Genomic DNA, 19,625 nt, shown 5'->3' with positions numbered 1-19,625 from the left:
ACGCTACTTCGACCGGTGTCGGTAATCACTACGTACCGTGTATCATTCCTTAGTTCCCCGACTGTGACTCTTCCACTATTTGAACTTATTGCCGTTTTCTATACCGTGTCCTCGCAGCCGCGCTTTGACCTTTCGTTTGTATCGGTTCATTGTGTGCATTTTGTTGTGCTTTAGGGTTATACAAATATTGTCCCTAGAACCTGACACTACACTGGGATGAAAAAGCCATCTCTGCCCAATTTGCTGTTCACGATTTTAACCAAAATATTTTTGCTAACCACAATGGCTGCTCCGCCACCTCTGGTGTTTGTCGTGGTGTGAAAGCGCGTAAAAAGATTGCCGAACAGGCTTACAGAACGTTTTGCATCGTCTGATTTTTAATTCCTGTTTTGTCAAGAAACGCTACATCAACGTTTTCCCAATTTACGTTGTAAGTCGAAGTCGCCGTTTTGCGGAGACTAGGGTGACCACATAAAGCGTGGCTATCTCTAAAATGGCTTGAGGCAGCCTTGTTGTGGGTAAGGATCACACCTCAGCTGCTTTTAGCTGGGCCTTCAGGAATCCTTCACTCGTTTTTTTCCCTTGACCGTATCGTTTCCAGCCCTGCCGCGTGCCTTTCGGCGTGTCGCAATAGTCATTTCGGAATTATTGGTCTCTTGGTAGGAATCTTTTATGACTCACTCTTCTGTGTGACCCACATGTCGGTTGGGCTGTATTCATGTAGTGCTAGGGGCCTTTGTGTGGCTGGTACTTCTCATTTCACTCGCTCTCCTCTCCGGTGTCCTCGGCTATGCAGCTTTTCTCTCCTGCGCAGGGGGAGGGCCCGGCGTCAAGAATGTATATACGCACCGGCTGGGCACGTACACTGGCGTTTCATTGAAAGCGATTGCTCAGCTACCTCTTAACACCCGATGCTCATCATGGCCGCCATTCCGTTCGGGTCTATCTATACCCCCGTCTGTGGCTTTGGGAGCGCTCGCTGCTGTCTTCGTTCTGCGAAGAGACCGTGGAGTGTCTGTGGTTGTAGCAAAGGAGCGACCGGAATGGCAACACTCCGTCTTACAGAACGTTTAGTAGTGCCCGGTGTCGTGGCATAGTAGGCACAGTGCTGGCCTACCAGCTGCACTTTAAGTATGAGCACATCCGCGTGGTGCCATGGTGGGTATGTTTACAGCGACGGGGGCTAAACGGGCTGATATGAGGCACCCTACTCGTTCCGGGCATGTGCGCGAGCCTAGTTTATCCTAGCCATAACGTACCGCTTGTTGCACCCGCTCAATGAGCTCCAGCGACAACATCATTCGTTCGTTAGGAACCCTTAATAGAGCCACTGTAGCTTTACAGCAACTTCACTTCAGTGGGGTTTTATGACCAGGCATCTCGTCCCATTTACTGCAATCTTGGTCCGTGCAGCTAAGCCTTCCATCTTTTTCTCAGACCTGGCGGTCACCATCCAGACGTAATTGGGCCTAAATGGGCTATGATGTTCTAGAGGACTGCTGCGAAGTCGCGAATTCCGTAGGCCATGCCTAAGAAATTTTATGCAGTACCAACATAGAAAGAAATTATAGGAGGCCTGGGTGGGGTGCTTCGAAAGAAAGACATGCAAATGTTTCAACATGCGGTGGTCGCACCACGCTGAGGCATACCCAAGGGTAAAGAATGGTGTAGGACAGGGGGTGGCACATCGGTGGAAATCAAAAGTTGACGCGGCAGAGTGGAAGCTCACCTTGAAAAAACGGCATCATATCCTTTTGACAAGGTCCCTTTTGTGAAACACAGCTGCATACCGCGCGACTTTGCATTCAGACTGCGTTACCACTTTCGATACCAGATAGGTACAGATGGTACACAAGTGGTGGGCACTGCTCCTCTTGCAGTCCCAATACGAGCCCATGCGAAGCTCCAATCTATTCTTGAGTGCGGAGGGTGAAGACATTGGATTGATCAAAGCAGAACTCAAGAACGTATTCGAGTTCTTACATATCTGCCAGCAGGCTGACCCGTTCCTTCAAGCGGACATCCAATGTATAGGCTCCTTTTATTTGCATCCGGGATGTGCCACATAAGTTTCCGCTTCGTACGGCACCCGCATCAACGTAATCTACAAGAAAATCGTGAGCGCGGTGTCTTCAATGAAAACGCTATTTTCATTGGAGTGCCTGCTTGCCATCAAGCCGCGAAGCTTTACTTGTACTAGCTAGCATAGACCCTGCCACAATCAATTTACTGACAGCCCTTTGTTCCTCACGGGCAGGGGATGGGCTCCAACGAGTTAGGCAATGGTCCATCTCACTCTTTACCACACTTATTTCTGCTTTCGTGATCCAGTGCTGCCATTTATGGCACGTGAACAGTAGCAAGGTTTGTTTCACCCTGTTGTGCTGTATGCCTCCTGTGTCAAAACCGGGAAAGTACACAGCACATCTTTCTTGATTGCTGCACGGCAGTGTATTTTTCGGATAAACTTCAAGCGTGCTTCCAAACCTCGCGGATTGTAACATGGCTCATCCTGCAGTTCCTCTGCGAGGAAAAGGACTACGTCGTTTTTCATGGCTGGGTCCTCGCCAAGGAATTAATTCTCTCTGGAAGGCGTTGGTAGACGAAGTGGAGTGTGCCCTTGACCCACAGCCCACAAGGTGACATTTTTTTGCGGAAAGTGGAATGGACGGTGAAACTGTGAAAAACGGTTGCCCGCGGCCGGAATATATAGAAGCGCCTTAAGACAATTGTGGATAAGCGCAACGTATGGGCCATGAAAATATTTCGAGTGGTCTATGGGCCACTGCAACCATGCGTTGATTGACCAATCGCCTTTCCAGGTGTATACAGAAAAGAGATTAGCGCCATCCTATAGTGGCCACAGAATTCTATCAGGCGCTGCTACTTGGTAGCCTCTTTTGAGTTGTCATTCTTCCAACTCTTTACTTCGTGTTTTTCGACCTGGACTTCCGTTCAGAGTTATCTCACTACCGAAAACAAGTAACCCACACATCCGCTGTAACTGAGTAACCAACAAGTAACAAGTAACAACTAACCGACACATTGACGGTGGGCTTCGCGGCTGTGCCACGACACAGGCCGCTAACCCGTTCCCCATGACCATGGAAGTTTTTTTTCTCATTATCGCCGACCTGCTACTGCCTGCCTTGCTGTCTGTATCGTCTGTCACCCCGGGAATCTACCTGCCTTCTACCAACGAAGGCGAACCTCCTGTATGCCCCCTCCCTAGCACCCATCCTTACGGACCTTTGGCAGCGCCACCCCTCCATCCGTGGATCGTAGAGATAAATTCAGCCACCCTATCGCGTTCGACAACATCCCCTGCGCCACCATAAAGCAGCAACCACCATCCAGCGCACACTGTGGGCTTCGCGGCTGTGCCACCACACGGGCAGCTAACCCGTTCATCCTGATGCAGCAGGTTGGTAGTTAGTATCCCACGTCTACTAAAAAATCAAGTAATTACCGTTCGGTCAGCTTACGAGCCCACACTGCTGCTGTTTGCTTGTTACCGAATGTGTGAATGTCATACGTGCCTTCCTATTGTTATCGGGAGATGTAGAGATGAACCCCGAGCCAGATATCCTCGCTGAGCTGAAGTTGCCACTGGGCCAATCGACAATATTACCTGAGGTTCGAGTTGGTAAATCTGAGATACCCACCACAAACCAGACTATCACAGATCTTGGAAAGCGCATTGCTGTCTTAAAAAATCACTGCCAAAATCTTCTAACCCTTCGAGCACAAGTAGATGCAATAAGTACTAATACCGATGAGCTAACTCACCGTGTGTATGACATAGACGAGCGTCTTGACGACCTCGAGAACCGTTCCCCGCATGACAATGTAATATTCTACAATCTCCCTGACACTAATCGGAAGAAAACATACGCTCATTCAGAAGAAATAATAATTCAGCACTGCCTTGAAAGACTTGAACTAACAATCGAACCAAAAGACGTAGAGCATGCACATCGCCGAGGGCGGCACACCAATAACCATAAATTGCCCATAATAATGAAACTCTCGTCTTTCAAAACTAAAGAATCCATCCTTTCAAAGAACCCAAAACTAAATGTACGAAATTTAGCATTGTCGAAGATTTCACATACCCTTTTCGAATAGCCCGAAAAGAGCTCGTTCCTTTTGCTGAGAGCAAATATGTGCCATTTTTACTGCGTTTTCAAACTTCGCACATTGGCTCAAAGCGGTACATTTTCGAATACGAAGCAGGAATTCTCACGGAAAAAATTGATCAGTACGATATCGCAAAGGGCACCGAAAGCCATGTACAAGCATTAAAGTTAGGTTTCGTTTTTTGTAATTTATACTAACATCCGTAGTTTCCTTCCTTAGTCCATGCCCCTGTTTAATCTATAAAAATCATCTGACAATAGTACACCTATATTGACCACCGAAACGTGGCTTACTGACGACATTTCAGATACAGATGCTCTGGCTGACTTGCCGCACTTTAACCTTTTTCGTCACGAACGTAAGAACGCACGTTGCGGGGGCGTACTGATCGCGACTAGCAAAAAGCTATCTTGCTCCCTTATCAATATCACCTCACAACTTGAAATAATATGTGTAATGTGCCGTTCCCCACCCGAAACAGTAACACTTGGCGTATGCTACAGGCCCCCTGGTATTGATCCAAATTTCGCCCGCGAACAAAATGAAATGCTATCTACGCATACTAATAAATACCCCACCGCACATATCCTCCTTTATGCTGACCTTAATTTTTTGAATATTGACTGGCTGAACAAAACACAACAAATTATTGGAAATACCGAAGCCAGAGAATTTGTCGATATATGCAGAACTTTGACCTTAAGCATCTGGTATCGAACCAACACGTGTAACTAGTGAATCTTCGAATATTTTAGATCTGATACCAACAAACAGCCCCGAAAGCTTAGAATCTATGTTGTCCTTACATAAAATCAGTGGTCACAAATTTATTCATACTACAAAAAATTTCATCCCTAAAACACGCCACAATTCCAGCAGAATAATAATTATGTACAATAAGGGTGAATATGAAGCAATTATTACAAACTGCGAGATCTCCTGCCTGCGTTTGAATCCAATTTCGATTCCTGACTTCGTAACAGTAACTTTAGTCTTTAGGGACAAAGTAATGCAGTTAGTTAATAAATACATCCCCAAGACGAACTTTCCCTCCAATAAAACTAAACAATAATTTCAAAACGATTAAAAAGGAAAGAAAATAAAAAGAAACGCCTTTTTTGTACTGCGAAACTTCATGCACTGCGTGCGCATGGGATATGTACTATGCTGCAGAAGACGCATACTATGCTGCAACTCGAAGTGCAAAACTTACGTTTTATCGCATTGCCTTACCTAAAATTTTAACGAATAACTCTAGAAAGTTCTGGGAAGTTATCAACCCGCAACCGACAGGCGAAATAACGCTTACAGACCATAATGAAGAGAACGTTAGCGACGCTGATTGTGCCGACGTGTTTCACATCGCGGTGTGGTCTGTGTTCACTAAAGAAGAAGATTTGCCACTTCCCTCGCCACCTACTACGACATTACCGATAATGGCTCCAGTGGAATTTTCTGTTGCTGGCATTTTGTTCCTTATCGACACACTTAAACTTTCATCATCATCTGGCGTAGACAACATTAACAACTGTTGAAATACACTAAACCAATTATTGCAGTGTATTTTTCAGGGCTGTTCTTATTGTCGCTTGAAACAGGAATGTTACCAGCCGACTGGATAGTGGGAAAGGTCATTCCGGTCCACAGATTAGGTACAAACAGTCACCCCTAAATTACCATCCCATTTCAATAACCAGCGTCTCATGCAAAATCATGAAACACGTCATATACACTCACATAATGCACTTCCTGGACGCTAACAATTTTCTTCATTCTTCCAAGCATGGTTTTAGTAAATCTTTATCTTTTGAAAAACAACTATCGATATTTACTCATGATTTACATGCTAATCATGACGAAAACCTCTAGAATGATGCAATCTTTCTAGACTTCGTTAAAGCTTTTGACAAAGTACCACAAAAACGCCTGTTACTAAAACTTGCCCAGTTGAAACGGCGCCCCAAAATTCTAGCATGAAATTCAGAATTTCTTGCTAACCGTTCCCAGTTCGTCGATATTAAAAATAGCCATTCTAGCTCCATCTCGGTAACATCAGGTGTCCCCCAAAGGTCTGTCCTCCGACCCCTTCTCTTTCTAATAGATATTAACCATCTACTCATGCATGTATCTTCTCATATCCGCAACAAGATGACAAGCTGGGCGAGTTGGTATTGGTTCATGGTGATGGAAGATAGCCAGCGCAAGGAAGACGAGTACAAGGAACGTAACAGACAGCGCGGCACTCACAACTGAATTTTTATTGGAAAAGAAAAAACATTTATACACCAAACACCGCTCATGTCAAAACAGTTAAATTCAAGAATGAGTCACAGCGCAAGCCTCCAACTCGGCAAGTCACACGTTCTGCAAGATAACCGATTTTGCTTTTGTGCAAGGGCACAGAAGGTTGGCTAACACAAGTTTCGCAAATTTTGGATATGAAAAAAGCCTCAGACACTTCCCTAGTATGTTGATTAGGCTGTTCGAACAACACGGTTGTGTCATATAAAACCGGTGTACACTTTTACATGTGTACACGTGCGCCAATGAGAAGCCAAGTTAGCAATTGAAGAGTTCTGGATGGACAGAAAATGCTCGCGCAGTCGGTTTTTCACGCAACAACCAGTTTGACCTATGTAGCAAAAACTACAATACAACGGGATGTGGTAGACAACGCCAACAGCACACGCAACATAACTGTACTTGTGGTTGACACTGCACGTGTTGACAACGGACTTTATATTGCTATCTCTTTTTTTGGCTAACAGTGAACAAATTTTTGATAACTTATTTGGAGCTTTGAAAACCACGTAAACACCATAGCGGGAACCTACGTTTTTAAGCCCGTGGGCAATCCTGTGGCTGTACGAAATTACTGCCAATTTCGTTTTCTTCTGTGAAGGATCACCACTCGAGTCACGTTTAGCACGACCTTTAGCAACTTTTATTAACTTATCGGTGACAGGCACGGGTACACTAGAAGAAACACCCGCGTCTTGTAGACGGGCTACTTGCTCCGCAAAGCTAGCACCTATTAAATGTTTGCAGGATTTTTCTAGTGCAGATCTTAAACACGAAAAAGCGACGCCCCTTTTTACTACAATAGATTGGGCTAACCTTAATATAAGGATAGGAATTGCTGAATTGGGCTCACAACAAAATCAACAGTGACTACTTTTAAAATGCCAACTAAAGTTGGGAAACTGCAGCAAATTATGCTGTAGTTTGTCCACTGGTTGACCAAATAAGAGATAGCAATATAAAGTACGTTCTCAACAACTGCACTGTCAACCAAAAGCACAAGAATGTTGCGTGTGATGTTGGCGTTGTCTATCATATCCCTTTGTCTGCTGGTTTTTGCTACTTAGGTCAAACTGGTCTTTGCGTCAATAAGCGACTGCGCGAGCATTTTCTGTCCATCCAGAACTCTTCGCTTGCTAACATTGCTTTTCATTGCCGCACGTGTACACGTGTACACAAGTGTATACCGGTTTTATCTGACATAACGCTGTAGTTCAAACACCCTTGTGAACATACTAGTGAAGTGTCTGAGGCTTTTTTCATATCTAAAAATTGCGACACTTGTGTTAGCCAACCTTCTGTGTCCTTGCACAAAGCGTAATCTGTTATCTTGCAGAACGTGTGACTTCCCGAGTTGCAGTCTTGGGCCGTGACTCATTCTTGAACTGAACTGTTTGGACATGCGCGGTTTTTTGGTGTAAATATGTTTTTCCTTTTCCAATAAAAATTTAGGTGTGAGTGCCGCGCTATGTCTGTTACCTTTCTCGTCCTCGTCTTCCTTGCGCTGGCTATTTTCTAAAACAGCCGCAAGTTTGCCGACGTTTGTGTTCTGTACCGCAAAATTACTAACCCTTCTGATCAAACGGCGCTTCAAAATGACCTTAACCGCGTACAGTTAATAGAACTGTACGCGGTTAATAGAACTGTGGTTAATAGAACTTAATCCCACTAAATGCAAACTCGTTTCTTTTCAACGCCACCGTAATCCCTTGTATTTTTTTACGTAATAGCTAACTGGACTCCTAACGAGTTCAATTCTATAAACGCCTAGGCGTCATCTTAACCTGTGATCTTCAATAGCGCAAGCATATCACGAACTTCATATCAACAGCAAACCGATCTGTGGGTTTTTTCAAGCGCCATTTGCGTCATGCCTCTCTGGACGTCAAACTTTTCAGCTATAAATATTTAATCCGACCAAAATTAAAATATGCGGCTAACATGTTGAGCCCGCAACAGGTAAACCTAATCAATGAATTATAATCAGTGCAAAACCGAGCAAATGGATTCATTCATTCCCCGTATTCCTTTGACGTAGGCCTACCTTCCCTTAAACGTGAAATGGTCTTTGAACTCTTTCAGTACACAACCGCATCACCAGCTTTTGTTTGCTACACAAGTTTTTCTACAGCCCTCTTAATCAAGCACCCTACATCTTCCCACCGACGCGCATATCTCACCGCACTGCACACCCGAATCAAATTGCCCGTCCACATGCTGGCACTACTACTTTTTCTGCCTCATTTTACCCCGTGTAGCAGTAGACTAGAATGGCCCTCTCTGTTACGTTCCGGCCATCACGTGTTCAGCAACATTTAAAGAGAAGGTCACCACACGCATTTCCATTTGACGACCTGTGTACATTTATCTCTAACCCACCCGTTATGTATTACCCCCTACACGGGGGTCTTTAAGCTAATAAAGTGATGTGATGTGATGATGTGATGTCATATACTACTCATTGATATTGCCGCGACCATGTATTGGGTTTGTTTATTTATGTTTTGCTTTTACCGCGCGGCAGCACCGGTATGTGTTATCTGTGCGCCAAGGGAAGAGCGTGTTTCATTCTTTCTTTCTATGCCGCCTCTGTTATCTCTTCTGATCGAGAGGGCATTTTGAACTAACGTGAACAGCCTGGAATAATCTTCTTTGTTCTGGATGTTAACTGACGGTTCGATAAACATTCGCGCCTGAAGATAAAAAGCCAACATAGAAGACGCCGCGGTATCTCATTCCACTCTGACGCTCGCCGACGCACTCACATTTTTGGCTGCTGTCTCGCCGCCTGTGTATTCTTTGAGTTGTTAGGGGAGCACAAGTTCGCTCAAGCGCCCCAGTCCCGCGCCCCCGTCGACCCACACCCACAAGACTTCGATGATCACAGCGCGTTCTTCGGAATCGTCACGGAAAGCGACCTAGCCTCCCAGCAGCGTGCGGACCCCGACTTACGTGTAATAATCGACTACCTCGAGGGATGTAATGTCGCCGTTCTTAGGACATTCAAACGCAACTTACCAGCATTCAGCCTGAGAAACTCCGTCCTGGTGAAGAATTTCGGGCCCAGAGCAAGAATGCATCACCCGCTTGTCATTCGTGCGGACCTTCGGGACGAAATTTTGGAAGCGTGCCAAGACGACCCGTCTTACGGACATCTCGGCACAGCTCGAACTATGGGGAAAATCAAGGCGAGGTACTAATGGCCCCGCCTTACCTCTGACGTCACCCACTACGTCCGCAGCTGCCGTGACTGCCAGCGACGAAAAACTCCGCCAAAGAGACCCGCCGGACGTCTGCAGCCAATCGCCTCCTATGGACTTCTGCAGCCGATCAAAACTCCTATGTTTTCTTGGCAGCATAGTCGTTTACTAATCCATATTGGATATCTTATACCAATGCACGTAGTGCCCGCCATCGTGACGGGCGTGACTTACCATAAAATGTTGTCTTCATCGTTTGCATAAAAAACCGAGATGAGAGTGTTGCAATGAATTCGGTTGATTGCGGGGTTTAACGTGCTGACGGTACGCAGGCGATGAGGCACACTGCAGTAGAGCGCTCTGGAATATTTTATCCACCTGGGGATCTTTACATGCACCGAAATCCTAAACACAGGCGTTTTCGTTTCTCGTCTCCACCAGAGATGCACCCACTACACATGGAATCGAAACCAGGTTCATGGGCTCAGCAGCAGAAGACTGATTTAATGAGCCACCCCGGAGGTTTTCAAAGTATGTTATTATTAGGACCAAGCACAGTTAAAGCACTTTAAAGCGCCATCTTACAATTTAAAGTCCGCTACGTTTTTCAATGTTGTGATCTTATTTCTGATAGTCTTGCTTAGCAGCATGGCAAAAGAAAGGACTTAAAATGACTGGAAGAAAAAAAATTTTCCTAAGTCACCCACAACTAAAAAAAACGGCCAGCCATGAAGGGCAGCCGTCGCTGAATCCTCTATAGAAACTTATTCACTCATATCTCTTTCAACTGGGGTATTGCTGCTTCATTAGAGCCAGTATGTTTGGCAAGGTGTTATAATTTTTTTTGAAAACATGGCAAAACATTTTTTTCCACAAACACATTTGCAATGCATAAAAATGCCTTGTCAGATTTTTCACAAAAATATCGGAACATTTTCTTGCGTTAACACATATGGCTGCACAGTGTCCCAGGTGATTTGCCAGCCCAGCCGTTGTATTCCTTTAGGTAGGTGGAACGACCAAGTCAAGTAGTGATTTCACAACAAAAAAACTGCTAGGAGCCTGAAATTTTCTTTAGCCGGAAGTTTTATTGGTTTACTTTTTTCCGGTACCCTCCTGACCCGTAGGGCACTATTGATGGGAGTTGTATACTAGGACGTTCGACCTGTTGCAAGGATTGTATATATATAAGTTTATTATGTTTATTACTTGCTCCACATTTGTATTTCACCAACAAAAGCATTTAATAATCTAAAATACCACATTTTCTTACCAAACCTATAGGTGCCTTTACAAAGGTTTGTCTTCGGGGATTGAGAAAACATTCATCACCATCATCAGCCAACTCAGGTTCACTGCAGAACAAAGGCCTCTCCCATTGACCTCCAACCGCTCCGGAGCTTCAAAGCTCGATTACACAGTTTACCCCCCAATATCTCTTTTTATTCCATTCAATTTTTCCCTTCTTCTATACCCATTTCTTGTTATCAACTCTGTTACCAGAAAAGCCCACCGGTTGTTGGTTTGTGCCACTACATGGCCAGCCCAAGTCCATTTCTCTTTCAATATTTGAACTACATCTTATACTGTAGTTGGTTCTCGGATGCAAGTAACTCGCTTGCCATCCCTGAGTGTTACTGCTGTAATTATTCGTTCCATCACCCCTTTATCCGACCTGACTTTGCTTTCCCGTTGTTTAGTACGCCACACATCTTCAGAATCATATGTAAGAACAGGCAGTATGCACTGATTTTAGATTTTTTTTAGTGACCGAGGTAGCTTATTTTTAATCATAAAAGAGTGCTTGCTTGTAAACCAATAGGTATTCTGTGCCTCATTTCTCTCTCGCGTTGGGGGCCAGTACTATTCATCTGTCTGAGGTATTTGTAATCTTATACTTGTTCTAGCGTGTCTTTCCTATGTGAAGAGAGGCTTTTGGGCATGTGTATTCCTCGTACATAAGGTTATTTTTGTTGATCTGAAACCCCACGGCCATAATTTCTGATTGCAATTCTTGAGAAATTGCTTGCCTGTGTTCTGTAATATCACTGAGCAAGAATATGTCACCTGCAAACCACAAACGGCTCAAGTATTCTCCGTTTATCTTCAATCGGACGTTTTCCCAGTCAGGTTTTCTAAGTACCCTTTCCAGGCATGATGTGAGTAGTTTTGGCGATATGGTAGTTCCTCTTGTCCCTCCAATTCGTATTGAAAATTTTTCACTTTTCTGGCGGACGACTACACTTCCCGTGCATTCCTTATATATATCATTGTCAGCGAAAACCCCTGCAGGTTCTCCTCAGGTATTCGCCGGCGACTGGGACTTGCCACAGTGCCAATCACTAGAGGAGGACGATTGGTAATGGCACAAACAAACATATATTCTGAAACCAAAACACACACATCAAAATAGAAATGATTACGGAGACAATTACAAACGTCCGCTAATTACAAGTTCAGCAAAAGTTACATAATACTGATGACTACCAGTTCTAAAGAAAGTACCAAGAGACGTTGCCACCCTAGGTTTGCCATGATGGGGCACTGTCAGGAGTGTGTAGTAGGTTCTAGTGACGTTGTGATTGGAGGTGTTTCAGGGCTACCATGGCGACATCGGCAGTACCGGCACGTCGAAGAGGAACAAGCACCGTTCCCGTACACAACGGTCTGCTCGGCACCGGCGCATGGTCGGGCGCCCTATAAAAGTGGGCAGGCGGCAAACGACCACTGCCACTCGACGAAGGGCAGCCGGCGACGGGTCGTCGAGGGGCGGACCACGCCAACGCTGCACGCATCCAAGAGTCAGGAGTCGCGCCTAGCCACAGAATGCAAAGGCACTCGGTAGAGCCTTCTCGAGCTCAGATAACGAAATCCGACGATCTTCGAGTCCTCTGGCTGGACGTCGCGCTCTCCGAACCTGCTCCATGCACTCCTCTCGCCATTCTCGGTCGTTCCAGCGTGACCTCCCCTTCTTGTTTGTGAGCACTTCACACTCGCCCACATCATTTCTTCGGGTGTCTTCCCGTTTATTGTTTGTTCACGCAACCAACATAATGGGCAATCCCCGCAGGCCCCATTCGCGTGAAATGTACTGTATTCCCACCATGTCATAGTCACAAAGAGCGCTTCACCTCACGAGAGCCTCACCTCACATTCATTTGGAAATATTATGCTGCTTTCCCCTATTAGCTGGTCTTTTATTGCTTTTAGCACAGGGCAGGCCACTACTTAATAAAATGCTTCCTAACAATTATGAAAAGTAGTACAGTAGAAATTGCTTAAATAAGTAACTACGATAAGCCTGTTTGATGTAAAAAAATTTCGAAGCTTGCACTAAGTGCTCCATGCGTGAACCATAACAAAGCTGGAGCCTTACGTTCTATGAAAGAACTGAAGCACTGTAGACCATTACAGATTGCATTAGGGTTCAAATGGTTTATATACATAATTCGTCGACGCTTTTCACAGTGTTAGTACTAGTACAATCGTCATTTCAATCGATTTATTTTCTTTCTTATGAATGGCTTGCGGACCAGGATATTATTATGCGGATGCTGTAATATTTCCCCCAAAGAAGAATGCGTCAGCAGCCCCAGAACCGGCAGCAACTGGTTTCACGAACTGGGCGTCAGTAGTGTGAGTTGCCTTGTGCTCACCATTTAGGGGCGGACGAACGTGAACTATATTCTTTATAAATTTTGCGAGCGCTTCGCCCATGCCTGGATGAGGCCGGCAGATCCCCATAAGCCACGTGGTCCTGTGCGCGGTGAATGGCAGGCGTAAATATCAGTCGGGTTTTACAAAAGAAGCAAACCCCTGCCAGCAATCGCAGCACCGCATATAAAACTAGAATACCAGCCACGTGTAATGTACGCCGTGTAGTTTTGTCTGTGTAGCTTCAACATAAAATATACAAGCAACATATAGAGTATGTCTTTACATGGACCATAAAATGTTCAAAAATAAAGTACCAGCAACGTACTCTTAACATCGTAAACTTGTGATGTGAAAGTGCATGTACATGTCACGTCTAGTAGATATACTGCCTGGACATAGACCTTCCGTTTTTTGTAGACTTCGCAGAGCTGTTCGTGGTTTCTTATATCTGCACATCTGTTGCATGCTTGTCATTTAACTCAGCATAACGATGCTCCTGCGGTTGACTCTCCTCGATTCGTAGCTAGATACCCCTATGCCTGGTCATCTACACTCTACGGCTTCCAACGACCGGCAGCGACGCTTTGAAGACGGGGTTATAAACAGTGAGAACAGTGTGGCGATTGTGGTGTGGGCAGATGCAATGCAAAAATTATTTCCCACGATATAAACAATGCAGTGGCGGCCACTTCAGCATGATTGTAGGATCATTTTTGTCCCCGCTCGGGAATAGTAATGGCAATATTCAAAAACAGGTTGTGTGCAAAAATTGCTTAGGTGATTTGTGGCTCCTAACCGAATATGTCGAACACGCAAAGTCCTCATAATCAACCGGCTGATCATAATTTTGCACACTCTGTATTATCAGTAGTTTTGGAAAAAGTATTGCGCGAAAGCACACGCTGCTCTGATTTCTTTGTTCTCCGCCCCCATTCACTTTAATTTGTGCATATAGCACCAAAGGTAAGAATATAATGGTTGGGGGGATCAGTATCACAATAACTGTCGACTAAAATGCTTTCGCATTTCAATTTTTCGTGTGTGTTCACGATCACGGGGCGGCGATAGGCAAGAAGCCGTATTTTTGCTATTCCCTCCGTGCAATGTCATGCTGCTCTATCTCTGGCCGCGGGTATTTGCTGTCAGCTTTTTAAACTTCAGCAAAAGTGCTGAACTTTAAATAAACACTGAGCCCTCATGACGAGAGAAGCTGATCACAACAAAATGTCTTCTTTGGAGCAAGTGCCTTCATTGCTCATCATATTCAGCAAAAGCGAGTAACATCCTAATGAGTGTTTTGCTTAATACATAATCATTATTGCTTCTGGAACGAATGACCGGTAACTCTTTCGCATCATTTTTATCTGGCAATGATCCCCCAACATTTGTCGCTGAAGGCGGGTTTTGACTGTCAATTAGGGAACATTACTCCTCTGACTGCACTACTTTGTGTAACAATGTAAGCACCCTTATTTTCTTCCGCTTTAACGTCTGTGTTCCCCCTCAGCAGAATTTATGAAACGGTGGTCAATATTCGAATGATTAGATTAAAGAATGCTTAGTCTGTTTGTGACCAAATGTGACTACGGCACTAAGCCTGCCTTCTTCAATGCCGGTGTTGTTCCCTTTGAGCACACATGGATAGTTTACAATTATAAAGATGGTATCGCATATAAACAATATCAAGGGTACACGTTCATACTCTTCTTTTCTTTTAATTTGTGTATATAATTTTGGGGCTACACGTTGTCCTTCAGAAGGTTTGCCATAAATATTAGGTCACAGCTGATTACGAACAAAAAAGCGCGATATCAGTGTTTGCTATTTTGGGGTTTTTTAAGCTAAGTAAGTTTGAAATTTTATGTAGTGATCGTACGCTGTATACCACAATTCAATTAACAATTCAATTGAATGAAAAATAATTGGATGTCTTGATTTCTGTGCAGTATTATAATGTAAGTATATAAATAAATTGCTTTCTTTGATAAAGTTATTTGATTTTCAGTAAATACTGCAAGAAGTGTCTCCAAATTAAGTTGTAAGTGTATTGATAATCCCGGCTGTTCTCTCACGTGAGAAAATGTCTGAAATTGCAATAAACAGTATAAAAAAATTAAGGGATGCTTACACCACGGGGAAGTCGTTAATGGCGAAGCTACTGTACGTGAGCACTGGTGGACACGCAGATACGTTTCAGTCTCACAGTTTTGTTATTTATTATTTATTTATTTACAGATACCTCAAAGACCCCAATAGGTGGGGTTTTACATGAGGGGTGTTGAAGCACGAAAATTACACAACAACCGAACAACAAACCGAAAAAAATACAACCGAGCTAGCGTATCACGAATACAGACGGTATCAAGCACGCTCTGTTGATAAAAGACATACAATGCCAACCAACGAAGTAGATAACACCCCTAAAGATAATCGCATACAGGACACAAAAAAATCAGTGCAGACGTTTTTCTACGGCAGCTTTGAACGGAGTCGGGTTTGTTTGGGTGACGACTCTTTCGGGAAGGCTGTTGCATTCGATGGCTGTCAAAACAGGAAATGAATATAGATAGGTTGTCGTGCGTGCGTGAGGTGGGTATACTGCGGGTGAGTGGTTGAGGGGATTCAATGGGTGGTGAGCAGTTTTTATGCAGAGGTTTTCGCATGATAACGAGTTGTACAATTTGTGGAGGAGGCAAAATCGTGCTACTGTACGTCGTGTTTTGAGACTTTGCTATTTAGCTTTACGGTTAGGATGTGTTACGCTTGTATGGTATAAATAATCGGAAAAGACGAATCTGGCTGCATGGTTCTGGACGGATTCAAGGATGGTACATGAGTTAGCTTGCGGTAAGTCCCAGACTGCACACGCGAATTCCAGCTTAGGGCGAACAAGCGCTTCGTAGGCCAATAATTGACGTGTGGGCGGATGCAGGTTTATGTAGCGTCGCAGGAAGCCCAGCGCGCGATTCGCGTCCCTGGTGATGCGATTTATGTGGGATGTCTATGTAAGGTCATGAGAAATAGGAAGACTTAGATATGTAGTGGACGAGAAAGGGGATATAGCGAAGCCACTTACGGAACATTTGTACGTGGAATAGAAGTGACGCCTGTGCAATGACATGATGGATGTTTTGTGAATGTTTAGTATGAGAGTGGTGGTGCTACTAATCGTACTAATACGCATCAAAGAGGTCGCCGTCTTTTCAGTAATAGGTGGATGCAAAGTCGTCATCTGGATTGTAGGCGCCTCCTGTTCTTCGTCATCGACTCGATGACGCGGTGGCAGGATCTGCAAGTCGACTTGGAAAGGGTTGGAACACTCGTAGCATTTTCTCCAAGTATCTTTAATGGCTTCTTAAGGACGCCGTGTCCACGATGACCTCTGCCAAGCATTGTGCCTTTTAAGCTTGACCATGAGCGCTGGAGTTTTTTTGTACATGCGTGGTCACACATGACGACAGCGCTAAAGCTTTCTTTGCTAAAGCCACTCTGCCTGCAGGATACTCAGCGGTGAAGAAGAACGACAAACTGAGCGAGTTTGTACAGGTTCATAGAAAAAAACACCACAAAAACATACAAAATATAGGAAAAAAAACGTACGACACAGGCGCACGCCCAGTATCCTACGTTTTGCTTGCTCAATCGTGTGTGTTTCACCAGAGTTTTAAACTGCACGCCTTAACGAGCACTTGCCAGGTTCTCGCTCCTTGCTTCCTTTTCCAGTTTTTTTTTTCTGAAGCCAGTGCGCGTGTTGAGGACGCTGGGCGATCACTACGAGACATGCACTCACCAGAGCGCAGGGCTTCTACAACAACTCCACAGTTAAAAAATGCGGTACGTTTATCGTGCTGAGACTCTCAAAATTGTCCTCGGCCAGAGAAGGTGGCTTCCCAGTAGTGTAAATACACGGGTGAGGTAACCAGGATATTCTCATTGTGGTCACTATTTATTACTATATTACACAATCTGTCACTATATAGCAAGATGTAAAAAATTATAATTTCAAAATTTACTTTCAAATACCCATCTGTACTCTATTAAGGTTTTTTGCTTTGTAACTTAAATGTGATACCGTTTGTACAGGAAATACTTGTAATAAAATTGGTGATAAAATTCCGCGCCCTTTTGCTTAGGTAAAATACGAAATAGCAATTCATCTGAGCCTGACTGCAAATAAAGTATCACTCTCTTTTTTCTTTACCTCCATGAAGAAGGATGACCAGCAAAGCCTTGGTGGGTTACAACAAATTCATTTGAGCCCCTAATTTCCATATAATCGGTTTCCGAACACTTCCCGTAAAGCCTGTTGCAGCCGTTTTCCGTAAACTTTTTGCTAGAAGAGCAAGTATTGAATGCCGACAGTTTTCTCCTTAATGATGCCAGGGCGATTGTTGTGGCGCAAGGGCTGTAGGGCAGCTTCAAAAAAAAAAGCCAATAACCCATAGACAAGAGAAGATTACCACTGAAGTGGCTAACAAAAAATACGTGTACAATCATTTAAAAGAAATGAATTAGGCCGTTATAGAGTGCAAGTTTGTGACCATGCCTATTATAAAATCAGCTAAAACATTATATTCCCGTAAGTGCTTAAAAGCCCGCTAAAATATCATTGGATGCTCATAGACGAAGAATTCTGACACTAGTTGGATATGATTTCGGTACAGGAGGACGGGGTATTTGTGCTGTGTTCAGGGATGTGTCTCACATTGACTTAATGTGGATTAGGGATTGGTGTCCTCCAGTTATGCTGCACAAATGTGAAAACCAGTGAGGAGGTGTGAGTGTGTTACTTGTGTGTGGCACATTCGTAATATTTCTATTGTGGCTTTTGTGCGACTGTTGTTTCATCCCGTACTGTATCATCTGAAGTGTGGTTTTACTAAGGGTAGCTTTTTCCTTGGTGTGGTTACTTCAGTCTCTATCTGTGTTATACATACGTATGAGTAAGCTCCAAAATATAACTAAAAAAACAAATATTCAGTAAACTTCTGCGGTTAAATACTGAGGTTTAGATTGCTTGTTATACTTTCCCAAAACTCTAAAAGTGCGCAGCAAATGTCACAGTCAAGGCACTTTTTAACACATGACCTATATATTGTGCACATTCATATTCCCTGAAGACAAAAATGCTGGAGTACTTTTTTGCGTTATATTTTCTCGATTTTTACGAATGCAGATTTCAAAAATGCATGGCGGAGCTGCCAGGGTACTACATGACCTGTACTAGATGTTCTACAGGTGTGTAAAAAGGAGACACCCAGTTAGGGTGCTTGCTGTCTGATGTATGAGAAAAAACTAAATCGAATGGCCGTCTTCTAAAGACATTGGTTGTGGATGGATTACAAAACAAGGATTAAGGGTTGGTTAAATTGATAAAGCTTTAAAGGTGTATAACAAGCTACCGTAAATTAAATGGGAAGCGAAGCACCATTTGTCGCAATTCACATAAAGACTCTGGACAGTGCTGTTAGCAATGCGCCATGCAAAAAGCAAAGGCAAAAGAGCAGGATTAGGGTGGGGCAGTTTTAACGGAGTTTTTGTGCCTGACCAAGGTATCACACTGGCTCTGTGCAGCTGAAGACCCTACAAAGGCGGTAATATAAAATGAAGAAGATGCTTGTCAACAATAGGATTTAGCAGACAGGACCCTCTGTATATTTATAGTTTTTGAAATATTTTAAGTCGGCAATAAAAGGAGTTTTCATCTACTGCTACAACTAAAACTGGTGGTCCGTTCCGTCACGAACTTACTTACAATTGAGGATAACCTGCGTCCGCGTGGAAATCGTGCTTCGCAGAGAACACTACGCAACTATTTTCCAGTCAAGCCCATTACCCATGGTTATTGTTTCGTGTCCACCGTGAAAAAAAAGGAAGGACCCGAGTGCACGTGAAAGCGTCGATTGAGGAGTTCATCCGGCCCATAAAATAATTAGCAAAATAACGAGCGCTTATGTGCGCCCCCCTCTCATTGATGTCCCACCGTTCCCGGCACACTATTATCTAGCTAAGCCTACCCACTAAGGCAGATTACCCAGAATTCCACTGACCGCCCAGCGATCCTGTGTGCGTGCCTCGCGGCCACCTCCCAGCGTCCACGACGCACCTTTGTCAAGCAAAACCTGCCCAATCGTAATATTTTTCAAAATCGGCAAAGAAACTCTATCGTTTGCTGTAATCGTGGCAACACTTGCTACAAATGGGAAAAGCATGTGACAGCGTATTCCCCTTGAATGATTATTACATCCAAAAAATAAAGCAAGCTTACACTAATAGCAACCATAAATGCGGAAGCAAAGATGAGGCAAGTTGCCTTGAAGGGGTTGA

General features: G+C 44.1%; 1 pseudogene; it reads left to right on the top strand.

Moving 5' to 3' along the window:
- The first annotated feature begins 3,098 nt into the window (after positions 1-3,098).
- Positions 3,099-19,625, top strand: part of LOC144160653 (uncharacterized) — a 103,756-nt pseudogene continuing 87,229 nt past the window's right edge.

This window comes from Haemaphysalis longicornis, unplaced genomic scaffold (genome assembly GCF_048455015.1).
Source record: "Haemaphysalis longicornis isolate Haplotype H1 unplaced genomic scaffold, Haemaphysalis longicornis Haplotype H1 scaffold_11, whole genome shotgun sequence".
Classification (NCBI taxonomy): domain Eukaryota; kingdom Metazoa; phylum Arthropoda; class Arachnida; order Ixodida; family Ixodidae; genus Haemaphysalis; species Haemaphysalis longicornis.
The sequence above is the reverse complement of the archived record's forward strand: the minus strand, read 5'-3'. Positions and strand labels throughout refer to the sequence as shown.